Source organism: Microtus oregoni, unplaced genomic scaffold, assembly GCF_018167655.1.
Source record: "Microtus oregoni isolate MIOR12 unplaced genomic scaffold, Mior012 000001F_ref0000356, whole genome shotgun sequence".
Lineage (NCBI taxonomy): Eukaryota > Metazoa > Chordata > Mammalia > Rodentia > Cricetidae > Microtus > Microtus oregoni.
This window is the reverse complement of record NW_024543060.1, coordinates 7,219,800-7,240,244: the sequence shown is the minus strand read 5'-3', so window position 1 is coordinate 7,240,244 and position 20,445 is coordinate 7,219,800. Positions and strand designations below refer to the sequence as shown.

General features: G+C 45.6%; 2 pseudogenes; both read right to left on the bottom strand.

Moving 5' to 3' along the window:
• Positions 1–2,799: 2,799 nt before the first annotated feature.
• On the bottom strand, positions 2,800–3,145 carry LOC121463221 (annotated as a pseudogene).
• Positions 3,146–11,243: 8,098 nt separating this feature from the next.
• On the bottom strand, positions 11,244–19,321 carry LOC121458444 (annotated as a pseudogene).
• Positions 19,322–20,445: the final 1,124 nt, after the last annotated feature.

Sequence of the window (20,445 nt, the reverse complement as noted above, 5' to 3'; positions counted from 1 at the left end):
GTCCATATTTGAAATAAAGGTTTATTTCCCCAGGGAGTGCTGATGATATTGTTAACACTGGGACAGTGGAACTTCCTGCCCATTAGGACCCGGAGATGCTGGCCTGCCGTAGGCTCTGCTCAGACAGTGGGGGCAATAAGAGCTGCCAACGGATTCTCCCCATTTCCATCTGAACGGGGCTGATAGGTCCTGCCCAATCCTCTTGTGCCTGAAGACAGAGAACAGCAGAAGGAACCCAGTTTATTGGGATGATAATCCTTTGGGGAGTCCTGCAGTATTCTGGCAGGAAGCTTCTGGAATCAACACTAATTCTACCTCAATACAGTCCTGTGCTTGGATCAGCAGCCCTAGCTATGAAAATTCAATGGGAGAGGAATTTTAATTCCCAGCCCAGGAACTTGCTGAACTCCAAGTAGCTTGGGAACCATTGATTGGCCAAGCTGAAAACAGCCCCTGAGAATATCAGGAGGTTTGGGTCTATGAAGCTTGAATGTGGAAATGCTTCTATATGGAGGTCCATATGTCTAGTCGTAGGTTCAGACTGAAATGAATTTGTATGTGTTTTGCTTGTTTTGAGACAAGGTCTCATGTATCCCCGGCTGCTTTTGAACTTACTCTACAGCTGGGGATGACTCTGAAATCCTGATCCTCCTGCCTCCACTCGCCACGTGATAGGATTACCACCACCTCTGGCTTATGCTGTGTTGAGCACCAAACTCAAGGCTCTGCTTGCACTAGGCAGGCACCCTATCAACTAAACAACACCCCAAGCCTCGGAACTGTATTCAGATCCCAGTGGCCTTGAGCAAATAAATCTCAACTTCACCATTTGGAATGATAGTAGTGTATCTGGTTAAGGCATGGAAGTAAAGAGCTTAGGATAAACTCTGGTCCTTAGAAGCTCCTCATACTTTGTGTTTGGAGAGTGGTTAAGAGTGCATATTGGTCTTTCAGAGGACCTGAGTTTGAATGCTCCCAGCATCCACATCAGGAGCTCCTCAGCCACTTAAAGCTCCATCGTCTCTGGCCTCCATGGGTACCACACTCAAGCACACATACTCACACACATACACATAACTAAAAATAAATCTAAAAGAAACGAAAATTCTCATACTGTGTATCCTGCTTCTTTGTGTGACCCAAGCTAGAGTCGTCTGGGAAGTGAACCCTCCAGTTGAGAACATGTCTAGGCAAGTCTATAGGGCATTTTCTTAATCATTGCTGTAGAGAGGCTCAGCCCATGGTGGGCAGCATCACCCTGGGCAGGTGGTCCGGGGCTGTATGAGAAAGTGGATTGAGCAATTGAGCGGCAGTCCTCAATGGCTTCTGCTTCAGTTCCTGCCTCCGAGTCCCTGCCTTGAGTTCCTGCCCTGACTTCCCTCATGATGATTATGGCCTGACAGCTGTAAGCTGAATTACACCCTTTCTTCCCCAAGTTGCTTTCAATCGGGGTGTTTTCTCACACTAATAGCGAGCTAACTAAGACACCAGACATAATTTAAAATCAAGTCAAACGGGGCAAAACGGATTTTTTCCTTGTTTCCTTTCTCTTGTTGGCTTCTTTCTTTCTGCCTGTTCTTCCCTGTCTCCTTCAACACCCCGTTTTCCCTCCCCCTGCTACCTTAAGTCCTGTGCTGACCCATAATGACTAAAGAACATTTAGTTCTTACTGTTCTATGGAGACAGCATCCCTGGTGCTGAGTCCCACGTAGAGAATCTCTGATTTCTTAATGCTTCATAAAAGTCAGCAATCAAACACAAACTTTTCCCCTTAGATTCATTTTATTCTGTGTTCCTGAACATCTGGGCGGGTAGGGGTGGGGTGGTACAGCTTTCGCTTGGGCCTCTTCAAAACAACTCCTTGGGATGGAGCGGTGTCTGTGTTTATGGCTCATTAGGAACACAAGCCATCATTCCAAGACTTTCTTTCTGGGACTGCCACTAACCGTGTGGGTGAATTATTTCCCAACTTTGAACTTCAGCTCTGAGAATGGAACAAGTCAGACGAGACTTGCTGGAATTGATGAAAGTCAATGAAAATACCACTCCGATTTAATGCTTAATCATATGTACTCTTGTGTTGGTTTCCTGATATCCATCTTGGCTTGACAGTGACCCCTCAAGCGTGGAGACAGCGTCTCACTTCCTAGAGATGAGCTTAAGCCAGAGTCGGGGGCCTGCCTTTGTGACCTTCCCCAGCCACCCGTGATGGTCTCCAGGAGGCACTGGCTGCAGCACCCAGCGCAGGGCGGTAATAAGGACTGTCTACGGTGGAACTGACATGACGCTTGCTAGATGCTTGCTGTTTTCACTGTCTGGAGCCTCCCACCGCGCAGTGCTCAGCAAGTTTTTGCCCTGGCACTTTTTTTTTTTCAGCTTGGTGGTTTCTTCTTTATTGATGTGCCTCCTACCCCCGCCCCCGACAATGTTAATCCCTTCCATCTACCCCCGCCCCCCCCCAAAGAAGGTACTGAAAGGAAGGGAGCCTGCTTGGGCAGTTAGAAAGGGAATAGAAACCAAAACAATCGACGGATGTGACAGAGATTGACAATCAAGAGGTCTAAAGCAGAGTGGGAATGAGGGCGAACGAGGGGAAAGAAAGGAGATGTACGGAGACTGTGTCCACCACTACCCCTCCTGCTGAGAGGGACAGGAGAAACAGCCTCAAACATTAAGTGCAGGTCCTGAAGAAGGAGATGGTGTTTTCTCCTGAAAGAGGAAGTAGATGTCAAGGAAGGAGCGCCACCTCTCTTTGTAGAATGGAACCCCCCCACCTCAGGGACAGCAGCTTCACAGACCTTAGACGCTTTCATCACTGTAGGCGAAGTATAGGAAGAAGTCTTCCTCGTGGTGCTCCTGGTATAGCTGCCCCATCCGTGGCACTGGTGGATGGAATAACATTGTTGACAAAGAAAAACAAGGCATCCTCAGCACGGAGATGAATTTGCTTCTGGATCAAGAAGTAGAATTGACCCACTGTAAGATCTGAAGGCACCAGGTATTTCTTTTTGTCCAAATCTCCTATCTGAGCTTTGGGAGCTTTTTCCACTATCACCGGGACCCGGTCTGAGTATTTCTTTCAGATTTTCTCGCCCTCAGAGCGGTGCTTCTCGAACGGATGCTCCTCTTTGTACACGAACTTCATTCTCCCGAGAACCGGGCTGGACCGAGTTGGGCTAAGGAAATCCAGGGTGTGGGGGGGTGGCCGGGACGGGGGTGGCGGCGGAGGTGGCGACGGCTTTGACAAGACACATTTTTTTTTTCTGATGCACAAATAAAGAGTTTCGCTTTTCTTGATTTAAAAAGGTACTGAAGAGTCAAATTGAAGCTAATTTCATCTTCAATGCCATAACATTAAACACCTGAAATACAGGCTTTTAGAATTAGAACTTTGTGTGGTTTTCTAGAAATGATATTGACTCTATACTCTTTGGAGTGCCTTGAGATTTATGTGGAAGTAGAAATACCAAAATTAAGCTGGAAATGAAATACTAATGTTCTTGGTGGGATCAATTCTGTTAGGTTTTCTTTACATAGTTCTTAAATTTGCATGACTTTTAAAAAAAATTTGCTTTTTACGTAGAGGAACAATGGGAGAGAAAAATGTGTCAACACCTGACTCTTTGTATCAGTCAAGGCTCTCCAGAAAAATAACAGGAAGCAGGGCTGTGAAACAGATTCCTTAGGAGAAAGTGGTTCTTGGCGCTTCTGAGTCCCCGCGTTTGTGGGCAGAAAGGTGGCACACAGAAGGGCCAGTGATATCTCCTCCAGTCTGTATCCAGAGCAGAAGATCAGTGTCCCATCTGGAGGTGGGCAAGTGTGGTCATCCTGCTCAACCAGGGTTTGTTTGCTATCGGTTCTTCAACTGATGAGATGAAGCCTACCTACACTAGGAAAGGACCATCGGATTTCCCCATCTTCCTATGCAAGGGTTAATCTTACCCCCAAACACCCTCTCAGAATGCCCAGGATAATGTTCAACAGAATATCTGGGCATTTAAGACCCAGGGAAGTTGACACATTCAATTCCTTATCACGCTTGGGTTATTTGTGAGATTAGCAGCTCCAGTGGCCCAACCGCTCAGCCCAACATCTGTGGACAAAATACTTGGGAAATGCAGGAAAGAAGACAAAAGTCAGGTTTTGCCACCAAAAAATTATCGTTATGACAGCTGGGGCACATTTCCTAACAGTCGTTTTCCTTTTAATCATATCACAGATCAATTTTTAAATTGTTCATTGTCTTTGGCAAGAGACATCGCGTTGGCTCTGTTATCAGAGGCACAAGGACTCCCATAATGCCTCCCACTCTCCACTTACAGAACAACCATGAGAAAGTCCACCCTGAGTCCATGAGGCAGTATCACTATAACTGAATAATGGGAACCCGGACCCCAGCTCTGTTTCCTCGGAGGGAGAGAAGTGATTTTTCTCCTTTGTAACTCTACAACTAGGCTAAGGGGGAGGGGCTGGGTATCAGTCATTTCCAGAGATTTCCAGAAGTGCTTGCTACTCTGATTACTATGCACTGTGCACACACATTAAATTATCATAATGTACCCTAGAAATATGTCCAGATAATGCCTGTAAAAAAAAAAGAAAAGAAAAAGAAAAAGACAGCTGTTTGAGAAGCCATCCTGATGCCAACCCTCCTGCTCTCCAGAGCACAGCACCGAAGGTGTTAATAGCTCATCTTGCCTTTCTAGGGCAGGAGGTGTGAGTGACTAGGAAACCCCTCATAAATTAAAGGTGGCAGCTTCTCTGAGGAGGGGAGGTGGCTTGTTCAGCATTTCAAGCGTTTTAGCTAGTGTCCTTTATCACTGACTGATTTATTGGATATTTATGTAGTGGGCAAGGGATTTGAAATATACCATAAGCGCTTCCTGCAATGTCAGTACCCAGCGTTAGTGGTCTGAACAAGGATGTAATTCATCTCTGCAGGTGCTTACTCCAGTATCAAGTACTTCAATAACATCATGCCTGTGGAATCCACAGCTCCCCGGGGGCCTATTTGTATCCTGATATACCCGTGTCCTTCCTATGTGTGTTTTCCTTTCTTAAGGAACCCTCATTTCCTTCAATAGGATATGTTTTATTTCATCCCTCTTCCTGCATTTACTCATATTAATGTCACCATATTTACTGGTAATAGCCGGGCCTGGAAATAACCCACATAGCCATCTGAATACCAGCCTGAAACACCACGCCTGGGATATATTATTAAGCAAGAAAGGGGTGAAATACTAGTGAGAAGATCCCGTCCTTCCTTCGTGAGTTCCACCTACACAGGGCCCTGAGGGGGACAGAGGCGAGCATCAGAGAACAGAACAAGGAGTCTTTCCCCAGCCCTTGGCAGAGTGGGGACCCAGGAGGAAAGACAGAGAGCCCTTTGGACACCTCGTCTCCAGTGAGAGAGTCACTGGTTGGAAGACACAGCGCAGTTGGAACATCCCTTTGCCTTTGGCTGTTTCTTGTTGTGGATAAAGCATTGATGTTACCAACAGGGCAGAGTAGAGGTGTTCTGTAGTCCAGCCTCCTGGGCCTCAAGGTAAGACAGAGCATGGGCTTTGAGGAGGGCTTGCTCACCTCCTCCTGCTCCCCCTCCTTCTTCTCTTCCTGTCTCTTTTCCTGCTCTTCTTCCTCTTTCTCCCTCCCTCCTTCTCTTCCTCCTCCCTCTTCTCCTCTTCATCATCCTCCTGCTCCTCCTCCTGTCTTCTTTGCTTATTTATGTGGGAGATGAGTTTGCACTGGCAAGGCCGTGCTGCTTAGCGGAAGGAAAGGTTGCTCTGGCCCCTGGACAGTTTGGTTTGCTTCATTTGTGTTCTCTCCCCAACACCGTTCGCCTGTGAAGTGGAGCTACTACTTGGCTTGGTATTTATGTCGGGGGAAAATACAGGCAGAAACCATTCTTTGGAATAACTATTGGAGGTTATATAAAGGAAACAGGATTATGTTCAAAGTTACTTATTCAGAGAACAGAATGAATCTTTTCTGGACACTATTTTATGATGTAGGCTGCAGATAATTGCATACCTCACTAGAGGTATTACTACTAATTAATATGCTAATAGGTGCTTTAATTCAGCTGGTATTGGCTCATTCGTTCCTCTATTTGCCAAAGTCCTGTTTTATCGCTTATAATGGATATTGGCCAGAGGGACACTTGTCTCCTTGTTAGGAGACTGGGGGACATTTTAGGGAATGAAGGAGACAGGCAAGGGAACTATTCATAGGCATGAACTATTACTTAGAGGAAGCAGGGGACAGGGACCAGATGCATTACCTTACTACAACCTATGACAACCACATTAATCCCTTCTGAGGGTGGCTAATATTAAGTCACTTTGAGTTGGGCATGGTGGTACACACCTTTAACCCCAGCACTTGGGAGGCAGAGGTAGACAGATCTCTGAGTTTGAAATCAGCCTGATCTACACTCTAAATTTCGGAATCATCGGGGCCGCACAGAGAAACTCTGTCTTGAAAAGCAAACAACAACAAAAAACCCACCACAATAAATGTGTGGTGCATGTGAGTGTGAGTGTGTGTGTGTGTGTGTGTGTGTGTGTGTATGTGTGTGCATTTTAAGTCCAGGAGTACAACATGGAGCATGCTATCACATATTATCCATAATGTATACGCTCATATTACATTATAGTATGGCTGAGGCTTCTGGGGCTTGCTGTGATTGGGCAGCCCCCTCTGAGTCTGCTGGTGACAAATGGTTCCTTCTTGCATGAACTGCTGCCACATCAGTTGGGAGAGAAGAAATACAGATATGGTGAACATGAGCCCTGCCAAAGAATTCATCTTGGGATGCTGGAAACACTGCGAGAAGTTTCATTTATAAGGTGGGGTTTGAAGGAATTTTAGAATAAAAATTCATCCGCTGTGAGAAGACCAGTTCAGTAGACTCTCAGTTTTACAATGTGAATACTTTTTCCCTCTTAGAAAAGAAAGATTTCAAATAGGTTAGAGACTTGCAAGAGAAGCTGTTCTGCAGTCACATAAAATGTCTTCTTCTGTAGGCAAAGTTAGTGGCAAACACTCTTCCTTGTAGGAAATCTCTCTTCCCATGAATACGATTGTTACCTCACCAAAACAAATAGAAGGTTTCTGTAAAGCCTTTTCTTAGGAGGCGGTGAGGAGCCAACCTTAGCTAATGCTAATGGAGGGGGTCCAGGGTCGCCCCTATCCTGGCCTCTCCAACCTCAACATATGCAGCCCCTCTGGATATTAGTCCATGCTGAAGAACATGGCCCACCAAGATCAAAAGGAGCTGGATTACCTGCTTCCTAAAAACAGAAAGAGATGTAAAGTTACCCTCCTCTCCCCCGCCATGTCCAGTGTCGGGAATGTCATTCACTGAGCAATGACACAGAGTCAGAGGTACCAGAGAGGGAGAGAGAAAGAGAGAGAGAAAGAGAGAGAGAGAGAGAGAGAGAGAGAGAGAGAGAGAGGGCGGCAATGTTGGGGTGCTGAGGACTTAAATTGCCTGGGAAGGAGTAACACCAGAACACCTCACGGGTGCTTTGGATTCCATCTTGACATCTGCTTCCTGGACCACTCAAATAGAATCCATCACATCTACACTACCCACCATGCATCTGCCAGATACAGTTCTCCTTTGCAGGGCTGCCCCTTTTCTCCACAGTTGTTAGCCATGTTCTTCACTAACACAAGCGCATAACGTGTTACATTAAAGCACAGCGGCTTTGCTTCGTCACACGAGAGGGTTCCCTAGTAAGACCACAGCAAAAACCACTTGGAACCCAAGTTGTTCCTTTCACACTATTACCCACCAAGAGATTTTCCAGTTCAAAGTTAAAGAATCATTCGTTTGACAGACCTCTCTTTTAGACTCAGCCTACCAGGTATTAGAAGACACTGAAGATAGGCTCAGAGGGCGGTAGTCCCTCTCTACACCATGATGATCAAGCAGGATCTCATGGAGAGTCTGTAAAATGTGGGGTGCCAACAGTAAGCGCTGAAGGGGCCTGGAGGGATGAGGTGAAGGAATAAAGCTTTTAAGGATACAGAGAGTTAGCTGAGGGTGTAGTGATGCACACGGAAAGATTTTCGTACCCCAACATTAAGTCTTTCTGCTGGTGCAATAAATCACATCCGGCCGAATTAAAAGTTCAGGGTTCCATCTGAGCAAAGCATTCCTGGGTGTGGGTCCCAGGGAAAGAGGAGAAACCACGAGGGAGAACCACGTGGCAGGTCGGGAGACCATGCCTCAAATAGCCTGAGCATCCCAGGAGAAGAAACTGTCCCCCTGCAGGCTTTCTTTGGGCAGGGTCTGGAGAGGGGAGATCCCCAACATCCCAACCTTTTTGCGTATATTTGAATGCCAGTTTAAGTCTGGCTACTTCTTGTTTGCAAGGAATGACTTGGGGAAGGGGATTTGGGGGTCAGTGGGTGTCATGCTCAGTGGGAGGTATGGGTGGAGAAGCATTCAGTCAGCTGCCATCCTGGAGACCTCAGGCACCTGTTCCTTGAGGAGGTGGAGAAGGCACACTCTTTTAATCCCAGCCCCTGGGAGGCAGAGGCAGGTGGATCTCTGAGTTTGAGGTCAGCGTAGTCTACAGAGCAAGTTCCAGGGCTACACAGAGAGACCCTGTCTTGGACAAAACAAAAACAAAAACAAAACAAAACAAAACAAAAAAAGAACCCAGAGAATCGAGCAGAGAAACAATGAGAACAAGGAGATGGGACTGGGACTGTTACCCAGTAGTATAAGATTAGGATTCAGTAGGAGCTCACTGACTCCAGACTGACAGCTGAGTTGGGGAGGGCAGGAGGCAGTGGTGGAATCAACATAGGACCAAACTGGGTCCTCTGAATCTGGGTGACCGTTATATAACTGGGGCAGTCTGCGGAGCCACTGGCAGTGGGACCAGAACTTTTCCCTAGTGCTTGAACTGGCTTTTTGGAGCCCATTCTCTTTAGAGGGATACCTTGCTCAGCCTAGATACAGCAGGGAGGGCCTTGGTACTGCCTCAAAATGATGCACTAGACTTTATTGACTCCCCTTGGGAAGCCTTACCCTTCCTGAGACATGGATGAGGTGGGGGGGGGCACAGAAGGAGGAGAGGGAATGGGAACTAGGATTGGTATGTAAAATGAGAAAAGATTGTTTTGAAAAATTAATTAATTAAAAAAAGATTAGGATTAAGTATGTGGGGTTGCTGGGGTTGCAGAGATAGCTCAGCGATTAAGAGCACTTGTTTTTCCCAGAGGACCCAGGTTTGATTTCCAGCACCCACATGGTGGCTCACAACCATCTAGATCTCCAATTCCATGGAATTCGATGCTCTATTCTGATTGCTTTGGGGGCTTTATACATGTAGTACATGTATGTGAGCAAAATATTCATATGCATAAAATTAAACAAATCTTTAAAAATTAAAAAAAAAGAGTATGAGTTTGGGTTTGAATTCTAGAGCCATTGTTATTGGAGCTAACCGGAGGTGATCTAAAAGTCTTTATTCCAGCAGGCTGGGACCAAACTCAAGTGTTTGTAGATCTAGGTGTGGCCCCAGTGTCCTGAAGATGTCGTTTTTTAAAGAGCAGAGTCCTCCTTATCCAGGCATCTCACCCAGCAACTGTGGGGAGTGCTTCTTAGAGTGAGCAAGCAGTTTGAAGAGAGCAGTTTCAACAGAAGCTAAGACAAGCGGTTAGTGGAGGAGGGTCGACATAAAGGAGCAGTTTTAACAAAGGCTAAGATAAATTAGCTAGGACATCCTGTCCTTGGGTTGCTAGAACAGAGCTGGGTAGTTCTCTATGGGATTCTCCATCAAAGATATCAAATCGTAGTTAAACCTGAAATGGCCTCAGCAAGAAGATGAGACGTAGGAACCTTTACACTGTCTTGTTTTTGGCTTTGATTTTTAGGTTTGAAACTGGCTCTTATAATGTACTCCTGGTTGGCTGAAACTAGCTATGTAGCTCAGGCTGTCCAGGGATTCAAAGAAATCTTGTCTCTCAAGTTCTGACATTAAAGGCATATACCACTATGCCTAATAAATACACACACATAAGTTCATATATCATTATATATCACCATATGCACATATAGTCCTGCCCGGTCCTGCAGCTGTTCAGTCTCAAAGAAACACACAGAGGCTTATGTTAATTATAAACTGTTTGGCCTATTGCTCAGGCTTATTACTAACTAGCTCGCACAACTTAAATTGGCCCATAATTCTCATCTATGTTTGACCACTTGGCTTAGTACCTTTTCTCAGTAAGGCATTCTCATCTTGCTACCTCTGGATCTGACTTGTGACTGTGTCTCTGCTTTTCCTCTTCCCAGAATTCTCCTAGTCTGGTCACCCCACCTATACTTCCTGCCTGGCTACTGACCAATCAGCATTTTATTTTATTTTATTATTTATTTATTTTGAGACAGGGTTTCTCTGTAGCTTTGGAGCCTGTCCTGGAACTAGCTCTTGTAGACCAGGCTGACCTCAAACTCACAGAGATCTGCCTGCCTCTGCCTCCCAAGTGCTGGGATTAAAGGCATGCACCATCACTGCCCAGCTAATCAGCATTTTATTAAGCCAATATTAGTGACAAATCTTTACAGTGCATTTACAAGAACATTATCTCACAATACATAGTGGTATATGTCTTTAATCTTTTCATTTATTTCTCAACTTATATTTTCATCTTTATTACTTATGAGTCAATTTCCATTGATTTTTTTTTTATCTTCATCATTTTGTTGGTATAATTCTTCATCATTACCTGTCTGGTAATTTTTAGTTGACCAAAGACATTGTACAATGTACCACAGTGCTGTGTGTTTTTATGTTCCAGCAGACAGCCTTGAGTTTTTTCCTAGGAATTTGCCGCTACTTAAAAGAGGTTTGGTCTTTAGGTTCTTGTTCTTAAACCTATTGGCTGGGACTGCTGCAGTATTTCCTAAGAGATTCCTTCTCCAGTAGCAAGACAAGTCCTTTTTAGTGCTCTGCAGCCTTATATACTGGGAAATGTCTGTTGTGTTTTGGACCGGGACCGCGCTCACCCTGTGGGTGTTCTGGGCATTGTCTCCCCCTTTGCTCACAGCGGTTCCTTTCCCTATTGTTTGTTTCCTCACATAGCATTTGATTCAAGAAGCCGTGGAATTCCCCGTGGACCTCTGGACCCCAGATTTGGAGCATCTACAGGGCACTCCCATCCCTGTCCGACTCTCTGCCTTGTGTATTCTCCTGGGTGTAACGGTATTGAAGGAAGCCTCAAACCGGGTAATGAATACGGTTTCGGTTGCGGTCAGATATGGGCACATGCAGTTCTTCTGGGCTCCAGCCTGTGACTTCCGGCTTCTGTTCAAGGGTTCTGAAGGCCTCAGTTTCCATCAGCCTCGTGTGGTATCTGTTAGAGGCAGGAATTTTTGCCTGTGAAAAACATTTCTCCGAGAAACCTTGTGGGACTGGATGTGTGATGAGGGGCAACTTTGAAAGCAAATGGGGTTCACTTTCTAGGGAGCAGAGCTTGGCTTTCTTTGTTTGACTAAAACCTCTAGTAGAAGAGGGAGCTGGAGTGGGAGCAACCAGCTCCACGGGTGGCAGAAACCCAAAGAGAAAAACAATTCATCAACTTTAAACCAACTCATTTAAAAGTGTGAGTGTGGTTTATTTGACCCGCACCTGGGAGCAAATATTAATGAAGAAGTAAAGACAGCTTATGGCTTTTTCAGTTTCTTTCATTTCCCCCTAGATGACTTTGATAGAAACTAATTATCAATGCTCTTGATTTAATTTGGGGTAAAAATTGGATGAAGGTTTCTCTGAAGTCCCACGTCAGTGTTCAGAACCCAGGAGAAGTGAAGTTAACCCCTGATCTTTCTCTCTACGACTGTTCTAGTCAGTGGGCTCCAAGGAGTCCATAGTAGAAAAGTTAAAAAAAAATACTATTATAGCAATTATTATTTTTTAAAGAAAAATTTCTTGTGAGAATGTTGGCTAAATGACCAGGGAAAAATTTCCCAGTGCTAAAGTTGGTCTTGTTTTTCTTTTATTTGTCTTTCCACTAGGTACTACAAAAGTTCCACTAACTTAAACCCAAATAAATTTGAACTCCCCCCCCCACCACATATTCTACTTTGAAAGGGAAAAAAAGGAAAAAGACAAGGTAGTTAGAGATTTATCCTGCAACAAATTAGGATATCTGTACCCAGGGTTCGTTACTTGCATATACCAATCACGTACACCTCCTCCTTCCGTCAGCAGGCTGCTCTTAGCTCTTGTTCCTCACTAGACATAATGTGTGTCTTTGTGTTCTTTTTTTCCCCTGGCAATATATTAGATTAGAATGAGGAATGTGGGTTTAGGGTTTGAATCCCAGCACCTTCATTGGTTGGTGTTGTCTGCTCCTTGGCAGAATGTAGAAAATAGGAACACCTGTTTGTAAGAGCCTGCAGGTGCCATCCAGCCTTTTACTGCTTGATGGTGTCATCTTCAACGGTTACGGTTACGTAATTTTGTCTTGAGCTGTGTGATGTTTACTTTTGTCAATTTGATGAGACTTAGAATCACCATGGGAACAAATCTCTGGGCATATTCATGAAAGAAGTTTCTAGATTCAGTTAACTGAAGTGAAAAGACTCACCCTGAATGTGGGCAGCATCTTCCTAAGGGGCTAGGATCTCAGAGTGAATGAAAAGGAGAAAGTGGGCACCAGCATTCCTTTCTCTCTGCTTCCTGAGTGTGGATGCCATGTGACCAGTGACCTGCTGCCGTGGTGTCCTCCCAAACTGTAAACCAAACTAAACCTTCTCTCCCTACATGACTGTGTCAGGTATTTGTCATGTCAACAAAACAAATAATTCAAAGTCTACATTCCTAGTTGTCCTCTTCATGGACTGTGAGTTCCATGTGCCCAGAATCAAGCTCTTACATGTAAAGAAGTAGAACGTGAAGGAAAGGCTCAAACGTCTGTAATAACGATTGTGTCATTTGATAGCAACCTCTTTTCCTCTGCCACCATTACTCTAACTTTTGTTTTTGTGCTAACATTGACAACACCCATCTATAAATCAAATACTCCTGCTCCAATGGCAACATTAGCTGTGAGCCAGGCCCTATAATGTAGGAGCTGTGGACAGAGTGGCACATGCTTCCACTTGGGATCTAAGGCAAAACTTAAGAACTGATTTAAAAGCCAAGATTGCTGAGAAGAGTAGATGTGCTATTAAAGCTAACTCTGAAGAGTGGGGTGCAAGGGATTGAAGGTGTGCAGGGCTGGAAGGTCAAGGGGTGTTGGAGATCGAACCCAGGGTCTCACATATGCTAAGCTAGTGTTCTACTGCTGAGTTACACCCCAACACAGAGCCTACTTCAGACAAAAAGATCACCGGAGGTCTCTGTGAGGAGATGGGCTTTAAACAGAGCAGAAGAAGATCTAGAGGAAGCTGGTGGGCGTGGACCTTAAGGGACACCCAAATCCCAAATCCCAGTAGTCAGCTGCTACTTTTTTGTTTGGTTGATTGGTTTTGGTTTTTCAAGACAAAAATTCTCTGTGTTGTCTGGCTGTCTTGGAACTCACTCTGCAGACCAGGCTGGCTTTGAATTCAGAGCTCTGCCTGCCTCTCAAGTGCTGGGATTAAAGGTGTGCACCACCACTGCCCAGCAAGAATGTCAGTTGCTACTTTAATGCAATAATTTTATAAAGAAAAATCAATGCCTATAAAATTAACATTTTAAATGAAAAGAATCAGTGAGTTTAAGTTAATTAAAAATGACTTATGATCAACACTTGGTTAAGAAATGACAAGTTTGACGGTTCATGTAAATAAAAATGAATTAAGTAAAGAGATAGACTGTGGAGAGACTACTGTGTTTGCTTCTATTGAAGCTGAGAGAGCAAAATGGACTCAGTTCTGATTATAGGTTTAAAAAAATTAAACTTTAAGGTAATGGCATAAATTCTAAAATGCTTCTCAATTTTTTAACTACTTTAAAGTTCTGGAAAATCTTAACCATGTAAAAGATATATAATTTTTTTAAAAAGATTTTTTTATTATGTTTATAGTGTTCTGCCTGCCTGCATGCCTACAGGCCAGGAGAGGGCGCCAGATCTCATTACAGATGTTTGTGAGCCACCATGTTGGTGCTGGGAATTGAACTCAGGACCTCTGGAAGAGCAGCCAGTGCTCTTCACTGCTGAACTGATGTGGGATTCCCCTCTGTATGCTGTGAATACCATTGGTTAATAAAGAAATTGTCTTGGGCCTGCACAAGGAATGGAGGTAGGCAGAGAAAAGTAAACTGAATGCTGGGAGAAAGGAGGCAGAGTCAAAGAGAAGCCATGGAACTGCCTCCAGAGACAGACATGCTGAAACCTTTGCAGTAGGCCACAACCCTTGTGGTAAAATATAAAATAATGGAGACAGGTTAATTCTAGATGTAAGAGCTAGCTAGCAATATACTTAAGTAATTAGCCAAGCAGTGATTTAATTAATACAGTTTCTGGCATTTATTTCGGGAGTCTGGGCAGCCGGGAAACGAACAAATGACCTCTTACAACACTGAACCATCTCTCCAGCCCCTATATAAAAATGTTTACCAGAGAACATAGTTTTCCTTTTGTTTATACTTCTGCACAGTGCTAGAGCTGAGACGTGTATGTTCCAAGCCAGCCAGGTAGTTGTGATTGGAAAGATGATGCCAGAGGCCAGCAGAGCCGTGCAGACCTGCAGAGCAGAGGAAGGAATAGGAGTGAGCCTCCCTCATCATATAAGGCAGCCATACCAAAGTTGTAAGGCAGAAAGTGATGTAATTGGATTTAGACTTATAAAACAAATCGTGTTTGCTGTTTAGTGGAGCATGGACGGCATCAGAGTGTCAGAGTAGGTACTGAGGAAGACGTGAGATGAAGGAGGAGATGTTATATAGATCCAGCCCTTTTGTGAGTAGACACATTGTGAACATGTAGGCAGGGAGTTAAGTGTTAAATTTATATTGGTAGCTATGTCTCCTGATGTAGTGAGCCGGACAGGATCGCCATTACAAGATGGCGCCGACATCCTGTCTTGTTGGAAATAAACAACTCCATATTTGGCTATGCCTTTGAGAGCTGCATGTCACCCGCTTCCCGCATGCACGGTGGATGAGGACCCTTGAGCCTATCCCAATGCGGTTTGGTGTCAGCTGTTGGTGGCAGCCAATCACAGGGCGACCCGTGTGCCATTTCCCTATTTAAGCAGCTGCCTAAGAGCCCTCCTTCCCTTCGCTTCATGCTCTCCCTGCCCTTCCCTTCTTGCCCCTTGTTCTCCTGCCCCCCTCGTTTCCTGCTCCCCATCAATCAAGGGTACTCCAGTAAAGCGTGATCTGAGTGGAATCCTGGTGTGGTGGTTGTTCTTTCTCACCAGTCGAGAGGTCCGCCACATCCTGATGGTTCAAATTCCCTTGAATGTGGCTAGCCATCCTTGAAGGTAGAATTAGGTTTCCATTGTATCAGAAAGTAAGGTGCTGGGTTACTTTCTCTCTGGCCATCATGTACACAAATAAACATCCTGGTGAGTAGGGAATGAATGATCCTAGAGATGTCTTCACCCTCAGTAGAGTGGGACTAAAAAAAAAAAGGAACTTTATAATGACATCACGGGGGGAGGGGCATAAGAAACTTTTTCTTCCTTCTTTCCCCCATTCCTCTTTTTCTTTTTCTTTCTAAAGAAACATTTAAAAATCTTCAACTTGGAACTCAATGGGCTACCATGCACACACCTTGTGACACACTCCTGTGTCTCGGGAATGCACCCACATGCCTCATTTTGTTGAATAAACTGTTCCAACTGTCTGATTCTGCTGAGTCCTCCTCTTTGAAAAGATGTGAACTGAGATCTCTGACCAGATGCAGGGGTAGAACTGGGGGTCCTTAAGAGGTGGTTGCAAACTGCAGATAGGAGAGGAGAGTGGCAAATGCTCCTCACAGTCCAAGACCCAGGGATGGGGGCGAGCCCAGCAGCATTACAGCCGTGCGTTGACAAGGAATAAGGCATGTACACATCTCACGGACTTCACGCCACCACTCCCCTCCTTCCTCGGTTCCCCTTCTCATCCGGGGATTAACCAGAGCCCATCGGGTCATTATGTGGGTTTCAGTGACGAGGAAGCAAGGCCTCCTCCACCAGATTGGCCGAAGTGTCCTGGACCGCTTCCCATTTGTGTAGGGAAAGGCTTGGAAGAGAAAATGATTTGTCATCCCGGGTCTGATAACAGTGCGGGCTTGAAATCATGCTTCCCTGAACCCAAGGGAGCTAGGGTGGAGGCTAAGGTTGCTAGATAGGAAAAGGAGAATTTTGGACATCCCAGAAGATACTTACCAGCTGTATCTTCAAAGAAGAATTACTCCTGATCTTCCTCAATTTCCTCTATCTGGCCTTGGGAGCTTAAAAAGAGAGACTGGATCTTCTTCATAATGTATATTTTAAGGGTAGATGAGAGGAAGGGGAAATAGCGACAGTTAACTCAGATGTGTAGCTATAACATTATACAAAGTGTGCACTTTAAAGGACCTTAAAGATTTCCTACTTGGTGCCATTTTGGCTCATGCATGTACAATAACATTACAGGGAACAGTTCCCTTTATAGCTTCTTTAATAATAGAGACTCCAGAATGTCCTAAGGTTGCTCTAGCCAGTCTCAGATGATTGTAATTGTTAGCAATTGTATGACATGTGGTTCTGCCTTTGTCTAATAGAGTAACTAACCCCAGCTTCTTCACATGCAAGCCTGGAAACCTGCAGATAATGACTGACGTTTCAAAACAAAGAATCCAGACTTGTCAGACTTTGGTTGATTTAATTGGTTTTTGTTTTTGAGTCAGGATCTTAATGGGTCATGTGTTCCAGCCTGGCCTCAATCTTGCTATGTAGCCAAGATTGACTTCGAACTTCTGTTCCTTCTGCCATCACCTGCCAAATGCCATACGTAGTTTATATACGGTGCTCAGGATGGAACCCGAAGCTTTGTAGGCAAGCACTATACTAAGGCATCTACATCCCCCGCCCTCTTAGCTTGTTTTTAAACCTCTCTATTCAACCAGCCCTTCATCTCCGAGGAGTGTAATTGTATTTCTGCTTCCCTACATGGAACCCAGCAGAAGCTAATAAGCAGAGGAAACAGGACAATTGCTCCCTTAATGACTGTGGGGTGTGACTGAGACTATCCCACACAAGCTTGTGGATTTGTGTAGGAAGCACAGCTTAGAAGCCGCATTGGAGAAACCGGGACTGTCAATCACATGGGCCCGTTTTCTTCAACGGGAGGAAATGAAGGATGCCTGGTCACCTGGAATGCTGGAGTGATGTGGTCAAATAACCTGGAGATCCTTTGCTGTTCTATTAGAAGCCAGCGTCCACCTGAACCTCTCCACCATCCTGAGCGTTGTCTCTCAGTGAACAGAACACATCCGGGTGAAGGAGGGCCCATGTACCTTGTGTTCTCCACTAATAGAATCTGTTCTTAGGCTTGTCACAGATCCTTCCTCTAGGCCTTACCCCTAAGCTCTGTTTATCAACCAATAGAATTCACCCTTGTTGTAAACGTCATAGGTCACATATTCTACTATGTTTAAATGCATAAGAAAAGTAAACCGGGGGGGGGTCAGTCCTTGGGGGCATGACCCAATGCCAACAAAGATGGCACTGTACAGCTTTTATTCCTCATCTCTTGGGGATCGTCTCCCCACCAGCCTTGAGGCTTGTGGGGAACCCCAACAGATTTGACCACTGGGTTCCCAGTTGATGGTGCCATTTAGGGAGGTTTAGGAGTTGTGGCCTTGCTGGAGGAACTACATCACTGGGGGTGGGCTTTGAGAGTAAAATAGCCTCACCCACTTCCAGTTTGTGCTTGTAATTAAAGATGGGAGCCTCAGATTCCTGCTCCAGCCACGTAACTGCTGCTCATTGCCATGCTCCCCCGCCATGGTTGACTCCTTGCCCTCAGGGACTACGAGCCATATAAATCCTTCCTTCTAACAGTTGCCTTGGTCATGATGTTTTATCCCAACAACAGGAAAGTAGCTAATATGGCGATAGATTCACTGTTTCAAAGGTCGGAGCCCAAGATCTCATGAATTTCTTGTTCATACTAAGCTGAACATGGGGTACGGCTCTTTGAGTGTCTGTATGACAGGGGTCTGAACCCTTCAAATGCTGACCTTTCTCACAGGGGTCTTTGTGTCACAGTGTGAATGGTCTGGAACATTCTGATGCCATGGGAGATCATGCAGAACGTGTTGGACGTTGTCACAACAAATCCAAGACTTTACAGACAGGAACAGAAGGGTTTCCAGATACCAAGGCAAATGAAAGAACTACCTTTACCAGTAAGGAGGCTAAGTACCGTGGGTGTAACTATGAGTAAGATTTAGAGACTTCTTCTGGGAATATGGATGATCAAGACAAGGGACTGGGGAGTCATTCTGATTGATCCTAACAAGAGCTGAGGGACAAAACAAAGTGAGAAAGATAAGATGTGCGTGTTATATTGATCACAGAGCAGGATAGGTCAAGACCAGAAGCCAAACTGTTTCTGATGCATGGATCATGAGAAATGGTGGTAGCTGGATTTTGGTGGTGGTGGTTTGGGGACAGGATATCACTGTGTAGCCCTAGCTGGCCTAGAACTCCCAGTGTAGGTACGTTGGTCTTGGACTTTCTGAGCTCCTAATGCATCTGCCTTGTGGTGTTGGGATCACAGGCTCGTGTGACCACTCTGAGCAGTAGAATTTTTTTCCATAGGTATATAAACTATCTATTAACCTCAAAGGCCCATGGACTCATTTCTTCTTGGCCATACCCAAGAAGTAAGGCACCCAGCAGCCAGCGGTCTTGGTGTGCTGACCTCAGACATGAAGGTCCCCAAAGTGGCTCTAATGTTCTTCAGTGGCTCCAGGTCCTCATGTAGTTTGTTGTCTAGACCACTGGCCAGACCCTGGCTGTACTGTCCATACTTCCCATCCTCTGTCTGTTTAAGAAGCAGCCTGGGATCTTATACTGCCATGGATTCTGCACGATGGCGCTCACACGCTCCACCTCATCCTCCGTGAGCTCTCCAGCCCTCTTGGTGAGGTCAATATCCGCTTTCCTCAACACCACATGACCATATCTCCACCCCACACCCTTAATGGCAGTGATGGCAAAGGCTATTCTCTGCCGCCCATCAGTGTTGGTCTTGAGTACTCGCAAAACGTGCTGGAACTTCTCACGGATCCCTAGAGACGTGGCGGCGGCACAATCGGCGGCACAGTCGATGGCGTGTAGGCCTCCTGTGGAAGATGGGCTGTGGACTTTTGATCTTTGTGTTACCATTTCCTGTGGAGATATGGATAAACATCTACTCGCCCCAGGAAAGCACCCATGACAGATCAAAGGAACAATGCCATTCAAATGCAGTTTGGTAAGTCTGAGTTTATAGGGCTTTCTTCCGAAGCATAATGATACCGAATAGCTGTGTCACTGAAATATCTCATGCCACAAGGGTGACAACCTCCCAGGGAGGATATAGTCCTCCCTTCAGTGAGCTTCCCACCTACCTCCATACTTTTGCATCTCTCAAAACTAGATACAGCCAGCGTGACAGGGTTATATCCAGCTCAGAAGCGAGTGAGAGGGGGAATCTTAGGTCTACCGGCCCTCCCCACTCCTTCCGTGTATGAGGGAACATCAGACGCCCAGTCTTGTGAGTGTGGGGAGCCACAGCTGCTCTGATTAAGGAGGTGGTGGCCCGGATCTATCCTGAGAGCAGAGTTCCGTGACAGGCTTCCTGTACCGTCGCTTGATTCTTTCAAGGAGCTGAAGTGATTTCTCCACATGGCGTAGAGAAGTTCTTCTCACTGCAAATTCAGAGAAGTTGGCCCATTGTCTCCGCCCACATGAGCAGATCCAGGGCCGCACATCTGTTATCTGTCCCTCCTAGTTGCCTGTCGTGTTCTGATTTAGTGAACACGTCATGGCTGTCCTCAGCTGAATCAGGCGAATGTGCAGTAGAGACGGCCAAGGACAGGCAGTTCTGTGGCACGGTGTGAAAACCTCCCCTCAGGTTGACAGTCACCGATTAATCACTGCTCCAAGGACAGCCGTCCAAGTCCAGTCCATCTCATAACATCAGCATTCAGCTCAGATTTCTAAGTGTTGTCCAGGATGCTGTAATGAAAGGCTCCATCCAGCGCTTTGCTGAAGCGCACGTGTACGCATGCGTGTGGGAGTACGCGTGCGTGTGGGGGTCCCTTGACCTTAGCGTTATTCCTCCAATGCCATGTCCCTTGTTTCATTTTGAGGTAAGGTTTCTCACTGGCTTCAAGCTCTCTGGTTAAGCTAGGCTGGTTGACCTGGAAGCCCCAGGGATCCCTCTTTCTCTGCACCCTCCCCCAGTGATTACAGTGATGGGATTAGAGGTTCTTGGAATCCAAGTCGGTTCCTCTTGCTTGAGCACC